This window comes from Sinohyriopsis cumingii, chromosome 1 (assembly GCF_028554795.1).
Source record: "Sinohyriopsis cumingii isolate HCF-2022 chromosome 1, ASM2855479v2, whole genome shotgun sequence".
NCBI lineage: Eukaryota > Metazoa > Mollusca > Bivalvia > Unionida > Unionidae > Sinohyriopsis > Sinohyriopsis cumingii.
In genome coordinates this window covers 113972009-113982708 of record NC_142961.1, presented here as the reverse complement: position 1 = coordinate 113982708, position 10700 = coordinate 113972009, and the positions used below count along the sequence as shown (strand labels likewise).

At 33.6% G+C, this 10700-nt stretch overlaps 1 pseudogene; it reads right to left on the bottom strand.

Annotated features, from left to right (window-relative positions):
- Positions 1-418: 418 nt before the first annotated feature.
- LOC149807658 (proteasome subunit beta type-2-like) overlaps positions 419-10700 on the bottom strand; it is a 30404-nt pseudogene continuing 20122 nt past the window's right edge.

Genomic DNA, 10700 nt, shown 5'->3' with positions numbered 1-10700 from the left:
ATCATATACATCATATAAAGTCATTTAGTGAAAACTAGATGTTGATATGACTTTTCATTCCAAAGGATTAATAAAAATAGAGAAATTTAAGCTGGATGCAATGCAGGACATATCGGAGGGCAAATCAGCACCATTTTCACTGATGGTCTATCAGATATGATGTGATGACTTTTACTGAAAAACACGTGTTGATATAGTCATATGTCAAGTAAAAGTAGTGATAAGATTTTCAAGGTGGTTATAATGGATTTCCAAGTGATACCATTTTCATTTAAGACCAACTAATAAATGGGATGAATGTGCATAAAAAGTTTCATGGCAATCCAGCAAATAGCTGAGGAGAAATAGCAATAACAAACTTGTGCTAATGGACAGATGATAGACAGCCAGTTATCTCATAAGCTGTTCTGAACAACGACTAGTAGAAGTAATAAATTTGGTTACTTATACTACTTCTGAGGTAGTCTGCCAAGTTTTTTTCTGGTAAAGTTGGCAGCAGCATTTGGAGACAAATCATAACCTGAAAATACATGTAATATTCAAAGTCATCATTAAATTCACCCAATGCAAATGTTCTGCCAGTACTGATGATCACATTAGCATATGTAAATGTTATACAAATTAGGATAGCTATAGAAATTAATCCAAAACCGATGTGCTTCCCACTTCCAAAGAAATATTCTTCTGTGTGTATTAGCAACATCATCAATTTCATGCAGACACTTTTCCTATTAAACTAAAGCATATCTGATTATAAATATTATTTAACACAACCACAGTGACAATAAGTAATGTCATATTGTAATGACAATTTTTTTTCTTTCTTTCATGCTGTATTTGGAATCTCATCTTCATTTTCTCAAGTTTATAATCAATTAATCATGAGTCTTTACTATGGTTTGATGAATAAAAATGGTACATGTAATAATTATTTAGATGCAGTTGGGTGCCTACTAATAACAAGAACTTCGCAGTATAAAGTGATTCCCCACTACAGAACTCTTCTACACCATGCCTCATTTATAATTCTGACACTGTAATGAATCCCATTAAATTGGTAAAATCTTTTTTTCATTGCTACTTAATTTAGTTCGCTTTATTTTAGTTCTTGAATCATAAAATCTGGTTATAATGTGATTTAATATCACTGAACACTATATTTGTATTTTGATGCACAATCAGGACACATCCTTATTGGAACACCCCTCAGAATAAAATTCCCCCACTTATAACACAGGTCAATTTTATGACTCCCATGAATGTCATAAAGAGGGGCATCTGTGACTGCACATCTCCATGCTCTTATCCAAACCATAACAGCCAAGGCTATCTAAGGAGTTTCTGGGTTAGAAGTCCGGGCTCTTTATTCATGGCACTCAGGAGTCCCCAGCCTGTTCTGTGAGTCCATGGTATAAACTCACAATTCACCACTTTCAAAAGGATAGAAAGGAAAACAAAAACGTACATGATCGTTATTTGATTACACATCTGGATCCAACTTTCAATCACATAAGATCACATTTGAGAGAGACTATTTGTCAGCAATTGTCACAAAAACTTTATATACTGCACTCTACACATCAGCAAACTAGTTTTTCAGATTACTTAATTTCTTTACTTTTTACTCTTCTTTGACTGAACAATATAAATGTGACAGAACAAAAGAAGTCAGCATTGGACAAATTGGGGAATTTGCAAAATTTAGTAGTTTTGACTTCAAACTCATAATTTTCAATGCCCAAGGGCAAATTTCCATGCACGACATTATCACATGAACACATGATATGGTGTAGAAAAAGGTCCGTTATGATCTCCCAGTCCAATGTTAATTTCCAAAAGCTGCATAGAGTTAGCACCCTCTGCTTGAGTAAAGTTACTATATGGTTTTGTAGCATAATATCCAGCAGAACTAAATTGTATGAGAAAATAAAACAAAAACTTCATGTATTTTATTTCAGTTTGTTATTCTGCTTTTCTACATTTAATCTTGAAATACTGCTGAATGCAAGGTTGACTGGCATGCTGTCTGTTTTTGTTCATCCAGCATGGATAATGCACTTGTATCTAACGCTATTATTGGCTTCAAAACCACTCACTGGAATCTCCATTAACACTTTCCAGCTTCAATAATCTGACATACTTCATTTCTCAATGACTTCCAATCACCTCTAATGACCATATGGATCCTGTAATTTCTTGATGGCTAAATCCTGATATCTTCAAGTTAGTATTTTCATTGCAAATGAAATGATTTTGCATTCCAGCAGTCTTACATAACCCAAAAATTCTTGCTTTTAATGTACCATCTGATTCCACTTTTGCAAACCATGAAAACTGCTTCTCTCACTCAGTTTTCACATTTTAAGTCAAACAATATTTATTATCACCCTTCACTGTAGTTGAGACCGCGTCAGTATGAGATATACATTCTGAGTTTGATTTTTCTTTGTTGCCTTCACGTGTGCCAAAACATTTTATTTTTATTTTTTGCAGTAGCATAATTTTCACTGCAGTCCATTTCCCAAAATATGAAAACAGATTTGCTGACTAATTTTTACAAGCTAAAGTACTTATCTGCACTCTTTTAAATAGTGTCCACGGAAAATGTATTGCCCTAGTGTGAATCACACATACCGAAGTGGCAGTTATTATTATTATTATCATTATTATTATTATTATTACTGCATTTTAATGATTGGACAATACTGTCCAATTCAAACTCTGTGAAAGTTTTGATCAATTTTACCAGTTTAAACACTGTTAAAACAACAAAGAGCATCGTTTATTTGCTGAACAATCATAGATGCTTACATACACATTCAACAAAACAAAAGTTTCTTTCAAGTGTTCACATTGATGAAGGAATAACTGTTATGCACAGTTCAATTATACCCAACTTCAAAAACAACAAAACTAGTGTAAGCAATGCCCATGTCTTGTCTAGGAATATTTAGAAGATAAAACAATATTGCAAACCGTATCTCATTTTGTATAGTTGGACATTTTGGCAATGAATTCTGCAAATTGGACAGTGTCTCCAGCTTCTCCTGTTACCAACATCAATAAGTTATTACTGAGTTTAAACATCTTGTCATAGTCTAAAATAAAAGAAATTAAACTCATAAGGAATGAAAGTAAAGCAATCTAAATATGTACATTTCCATTCGGTGATTATAGATTATCACTATTTTGATGGTAGTGACTGTGATTATCTTCCTGTTTTAAGAATATATTGAATATCTATATGGTGCAAATTGATGAAGTCGGAAAAATGTACAACCGAACTGCCATAAATTTAGGAAGATAAATAAATGTAAGCATTAAGTACAAGAAAATAATAATAATGATAATAATAATAATAATAATAATAAAAAAAATAATAATAATAATAACTTTATTTAGATAAAATATTAAATGTAAAGATTTCACAATTGTGTAAAATGTATATAAAATCAAAGATAAAGCTAACACATAAAATCTGTTATATATATATTATATACATACATATATATATATATATATATATATATATATATATATATATATATATATATACACACACACAACATTGCCTCGAAAAGTAAAATATTTTCTCAGGTGGTACACAATCAAAGTTTATTCATGCAGTTCATGTCAAAATACTTCTGTCTCAGAGGGTGGAAGTTGACATATCCACCGCACAACATACAGTGGCTCTTTCCAGTGTGTGTGTGTGTGTGTGTGTTTGTGTGTTTAGGATTTGTAACATAGCTTTCCATTGAAGTATTCTTTGTAAATGGTACTTGGTAATTAACAGGAAACAAGAGTAACATGAACGGCACAAAAGGGGTCAAGCTAGACTTGAACTTTAGGGAGAAGTAACATATCCTTTTGGACAGAACATGAAGAAGTGTGAGCTGAACAGGGAGAAGTGGAAGCAAAGCATGAAATGTGATTTGTACGTGATTCTTCGTTTTCTTATTTGAATCATGCCCTCTATTTCCCAGTATGCGTCTCAGTATGCATATTTGCACTGAACATTGGTTTGAAGCAATACCTTATTTTCATGTAGAACATTTTCTGAGTTGTATGTCAGATATAAACACATTTGGCACCTGTATAAAAACTATCATATTATAGGCAGTGTATTGGGGCCATACGACTTTAAAAGAGAACAAAAGAAGCTATACATTGTAATAATTTTAACTCAGTAACTAGATTACAGTATTCTAATTGCAAGTTAGTAAAAATGTTTACTCGAGTACCCTTAGTCATACTTTTTAAAAACCTTTCTGAAAGTTCACAAAAAATGTTTGAAACAACCCCCCATACAATGTACATGAAAGGAAATGCACGTGTCTTAAAATCATACTGTTATCCTAATTTCTTTGTTGCCAATAAAACATTACTGTAGATATATATTTACAACACTGAAGCATTAAAGCTGGTATATGAATTGATTAAACCCATCTTTCCAACCGAATTGACACAGTCAACATATGAGTCCATCTATATTTAGAAAGAGGGGTTTTCTTAATGTAACTAGTTACTTATAGCTTTGTTAGAGAAGTAGATTGCAAATGCAAGATTTTATTATTTGTCTACATACTTTTAGTAACATTAGGCAGTGGTTAAATAGTATTTGCTTTGCTGCTTGCTTTTTCTTTTCCTTTTCACAAAATGGAGCTAAGTCAGAAAACAACTTTGACTTTACTGCAATTCTCGAGTATTTCACGACTTAGCATTGCCCCATAAATTTCTGACCTACATAATTGCATTTTAAAGCTAAATCTTCAATAACATAAATTTAAACTTTTCTTTCTATGAATTGAACATTTTCTGAATACATTTGCCCAATGGTTTGCAAAAAAGACACAATCCACAGCGGTATGCCATTATAACCCATGACAGTTTCAGTATGATTTCAAACTGATTTTATGAAGAAAATAATGTACAATCGGCAATTAAAATATTCAAATTACCGATTCCATATTTATTCAAAAAAAAAAAGAAAATGTGTTTTATGTGTTGTTGTTTTCCCCCAGGTATGTTGTTTACTTTTTTTAAAGAATTTTGATGAAAACAAAATACATTTTTGATGGGGTATTTATGTCCTAGTGTTATCTATAAGGTTGTTCATCCGAGTTCGGTTTCTATCACCTTACTCGAAATCCCTCCCCCGAGTTCTTAGTTGACCTTGGCTAGAGGTCTCCTACGTTCCGTGTGTGCTATGTGTATATATGCTATATTGTGTGTGTGCTATATAGTTTTCGTGTAGGGACAGCACGACTTTTTCAATTCATCCCAGTTGTCTTAATATATATTTTTATTTGAATATCACAGATCCATTTGATAATTTTAATAAAGTTTAGATATTTAACATTTTAATTAATATTTTTTTAATTACAGCGAGTGAACGGTATACTACACGTCTGTCATTAAAAAAGTAAATCTATTATTTTATATGCGTGTTGGTATGTGTCGTTCCTCGCATTAGTTAAATTCTAGAATTAGGCCGGATGTGCTCGAGTGGGGGTCCACACTTTCTATAATTAATTGTATTTCTCCTGACTCAAGTTTGGCCGTCTCTTTATTATTTAACTAATTAACCAAAATATCCAATAGGGTTTAAAGAAATTTCCATAGGAGGGAAAAGAATTGTGTATATCGGAGTTTGAGCGTATTTTGGTCTTTCTTTTAACCGGTGGAGACCTACTTCTTAGTCTAAATGACCGGTACAATTAAAGTCGATCGCCTGATGTTCAATTTCATAAGAACAATCACAGCACTATTTAGTGCATTAAATACCTTTTTGTTGTACTTGGTATATATTATGCGCCTAGATCATGTAATCCTACAAAAATGACCTAAGCGAATTGGACAAGTGGGATTCAACATGGGGCATGCAATTCAATGCTAAGAAATGCTATATACTCAGCATCAAAAACAAATCTTTGAAATTCTGCCAATAAACACCACCATTTTACAACAGGTACAGACTAGTCCATGCCTGGGGTTTTCATTTCAGAGGATCTTCAATGTGGCACACATATTAACAACATCTGCCATAAAGCAAACTCTACATTGGGGGGAGGGGTCCTAAAACGGAATTTAAAGAACTGCCAGCCACCACTAGAGTAGGAAGATGGCATATACATCTTTGGTCTGATCAACACTCGCATATGGCCCATCTAAATGGAACCCATACTGCGCTAAAGATATATAATCCATCGAAATGATTGAGCGAAAGCAGCACAATTTATTCAAAAGGAATATAGATCTCGTGATGAGGGTTGTGTATCCAGGATGCTAGAAGTTCTGGAACTCTTTAGCTTTCAACAACGATGTGAGTTCAGGCTTAAAGCAAAAAAGATGCATACAATCTAAATCATACTCTGACACCGAAACTAAATATTTTGTGAAAAAAATCAGGTCACTAACACTTGGACATGTTTTGTTGTCAAAAGTTCAAGTACTGAACAATTTAGAAAAGCTTTCGTTATGAAAACTATTCTGCAGTGGAACATACTTGGGCAAAACTATATGAGAAACAGTCAGTGGAAGCTTTAAAGTCAGCCCTCCTCAAGACCTATTATGACGCGAACACACACCTAAGCTCCATAGTAAAATACCACTATTGGTCTCTGTTACAGTACAACTCACCTGTAATTTTGGAACTCAACCTATCGCGGTTGTGGTGGAGAGAGAGTGGAGAGGATTAAGAAAAAAACCCTCCACCATCTCTGCGAGCGTCCTGATGAAGTTACCACGGCGGATCACAGAAAAATGCACACCATGCTTTTTAGTGGAGGATGACCACTGCTGAGTGGACATGGTCTCTATCAGGTTGCTGTAGTATATTGCATGATCTGTACAAGCATGCTCTTTAGAGGTTTATATATATATATAGAGAGAGAGAGGTGCCAGTTCATCTACATCATTATTAGATGAGTATATACATTTCCTATTACGTATAAAGATTATGTAATAGATATAATGCCAAATCAAATTTTTGATAATATTATAACATAGTAGCAATGCCTCGAAAACGATACTAACACTACTGTACATTTTTCATTTACAAACAGCTGATTGACACCTTTTGCAATAAGTTTATGCTTTTACTTTATTCAAAGAAACCTGAACAAACGTATGCACTGACTTGACGAGACATGCAATATTATCCAAATGTTTAAACATGACAAGTAATCCTCTGAGGTATGTACACGTAAGTTCTCAATGATAGCAGCTTCTGTTATAAAAAAAACACAATAAAGAAAACAACCAAGAAAACAGAAAACAGAATATATACTTAATTGCGAACCATGTGTTTGGTCCTTGAAAAGTAATGCCCCAGCCACGAAGTTCCCATGTACACAGCTATGAACTTTAGTTCAATTCTGACTGCATTTATATTGTATGGAACTCGTCATCTAAATTAGTCTTCTTTCTGATTGGAGTATTTGTTTTATTCTTTCATTCATCACAAGATAAATTTGTTTCAAGTAATAAATCCCTTTGAAAACTTCAATGGCCTCTCCCAAAAAAGATTTGGTCTGAGTGGATGTTCTGCAGAAATAAAGACAGTGACCGTTGTAAACACTGTAATAAAATTTTAGCATCAGAAAACTATGTCAATATCAGAATGGGAAAGGTGAGTTTCTAACATTAAGCCATCTAACTTGAAGCATTTTACTTTACACCTCAAGTTATTGTCCCTTCATTAGCAGCGGAAGTTTGGTAATTGTTCCTAATTAGTCTGACTTCAATGTATTGTTGAAATGAATAATAATGTTGAAAACTTTCAAATCTTAAATGCTATTATTTGTTCATTCTTGTAAGGAAAAATATAAAAGCACCATTTTTATCATGATAGCAAAAAAAAAACTAATCAAAGAAAATAATTCATCAATGACTTAATCAACTATAGATCTAAGACGTTTAGTTATTTCAATACAGTTTTCTGTTTGTAGCTATTGGAGCGCATGGCTATTGAGACACAAAAGAAAACATGCAAGCCAATTTCTGGCAACATTATTGAGATTTCTGTAATTGGTATCCTGCTTTGCTGCTCAAATGGATTAAAAGGAAGACAAAGGATTAATTCCTCTCGATCGGTTCAAAAACAGCATGGCTGTTAAATTTACATTTCTCTAACATTATGTAATGACTTTACGCAAATGAAAGACCTATAACTAGCATTAATACTAAAGTTGGTCCCTAAATTTCACTCAGATTGGATTAGTGCTTTTTACTGCATATCACAAAATCCTCTACTTAAAATAAAAACTTAAGAAAATGCTAACGGATCTATTTTGAGTACATTTAGTGTAATGAATCTTATTGTAAAAAGCATTTCTCAATATTATTTTTTTCAGGAGATTCAGATGCATTCATTTTCTTATTTCTGCAGCAGTTCACATAATATACTTTGTTGAGTCAAATGAAATGCAGTAATATTCCACTCCTGGCAGTGAAAAGAAAAATAATGCACGATAGACGTCAAACATTTTACAACAAAATCGCATCAATACTTGACTAATGTAAAATAATATTGCACAAGTTCTGATAGTTACCCCATGCACAAGCAGTGCCTGATCATGTTCAGTGATTGGCGTTTTTGTTCTCCAAACTTTCAAAAAGCCCTAACTCTCCTCTAATGGGCACGAAAGAAAAGCAAGTGTCTGTTTACTCAAAGTATGCACAATGCCCAATATACATGTGCGAGAATAAAACGATGGTCAAATTTCAAGTGACAAGTGTCTTTACATTTGTGTGTGTACATTTTCTTCTTTTGTTTTGCAGCGGCCGGGGGGGGGGGGCTGATCCAGCACTGACGAATTCTCAGTAATATTTCTTCTGACATCCTATCACAGTAGAATACAGGGGAAATTTAAACTTTGGATTTGTATTATAAAAACTATATGCCATTCCCTAAGTCATTTGAGATAAATTTATCTTTTGATGAATTAAATAACAAATAATATCCCAAATGGAAAGAGCAATCTATCCCCATAAATTATATGGCCTTGCAGTACGCTAGTATTTAAAATTGAACGAGTACGTATCTTTAGCTTTATAACTGGGTTATTGTTATTTATAAATTCAGAATTTTTCTCTTGGATGTGTAGGGTTTTCTTTCTTAAACAAAAGTGGCTGTCAACTGGAATTTATTTAATTGTCTAAACCTAGAGGATGAAGTGCAACATATCAAGCCATTGTGTGATAGAAACGCACCTTTTTCAGGTTGAAATTTACATCTTCTGATGCTAACATTTTAACACTGCTGAACATCTGCTGAAGCCAAGTCTTAATTAGCGAGAGACTATTTAAGTTTTTAAATGGGTGGGATGTTTGAAAACTACTGTCTTATTCTGATTTGTGGTATAAAAAGGGCACTATGCGATTAATTTGCTTTACTTGAAACAAACTTATCTTGTGATGAATGAAATAATAAAAAATACCAGTCGGAAATATAAAGGTATCTCCATATAATAAATGGCCAGTCCCTTACAGTACATGTGCATTCAAAATTTAACAAGTTGATAGTTGTGTACATTTATATTCAGTCTCATAACTGATCCATTACTGCTTAAGGACTAAACACGTGGTTTGCATTTAAGTGTAAATTCAGTGGGTTTTTTTTGTAATTGTTGTTTGCATTTTTAAACAGAAACTGCTGCTATCTGGAATTTAATTGTCCATTTGTCAGTGAATTACTTTTCATGTTTAAACAGTAGGATAAATTTACACTGTTCAAGAAAAACTCATCAAGTCAGCGCGCAAGTTTTCTAGACTTTTAAATTTAATTTATATTGTCCATATATATGATAGAAATAAATATCACTGATTGCTGAAATGGTATTTGATTATCAATCACTCATGTCACATAGGTCTTTTCATTGGTGGTCTTCAAGTGCAATGTGATCAAAATCAAATCTTTTTTGTCCTACGTGTAGATCTGATGACAACTGCTTAGGGGTCATGATCTGGTGACTTTTGAATTAGCCAATGGAAATGCAGCTTTCAAAAATCTTAAAGTGAATCAAATCATTCCGTACACATTCATGCTCTTCATCCACACTGCACATTCTCCAAACATGAAGATGTAAGACTTCATCTGAATGGCTGATAAATTAACGATTATGGTAATAACATAGTTTACTAGAAAATGACCCCTAAGCGGTCGCTGTCAGTTCTTCGTGTATAACAGTAGAGATCTGACTTCATTCAAATTGTCTTCAAATGTCAGTCAGTAATGCCGATCAACCGTTTCTCGTTGGAGATGCCATCGGCGTGCCCGCTTCGGCGAGGTCGTGATTTGTGAGTATTTTATTACTCCGATGCAGAGTGTTATCGCAGTGCAAAAGTGGCGGGATTTAGTCCGCCACCGCGAAGCGTAGGGTTCCAAAAGCAAGCATTAAAGATACAGATTCAAGATGACCTCGTGAAATGCCCCAAACCTTATTTTGAAACTGCGGCCTCGTTGCACTTAATGAAAACCTTTTGGTTCAAGTATTTTGGACATGTATCGGTATAATTTATAATTATTGGCCCCTTTGAAAGACAGAATGTCACATTTATAGCAATAATCGCACTCATCATAACGAAATGAAGGAGCAAGTAGTGAAGGGGGATATTATAGCGTCAATGGGACTTATCATTAAAAACACCCCTGGGAACATATAGCGTCAAGGGAAATTTAACATGGAGAAAAATCG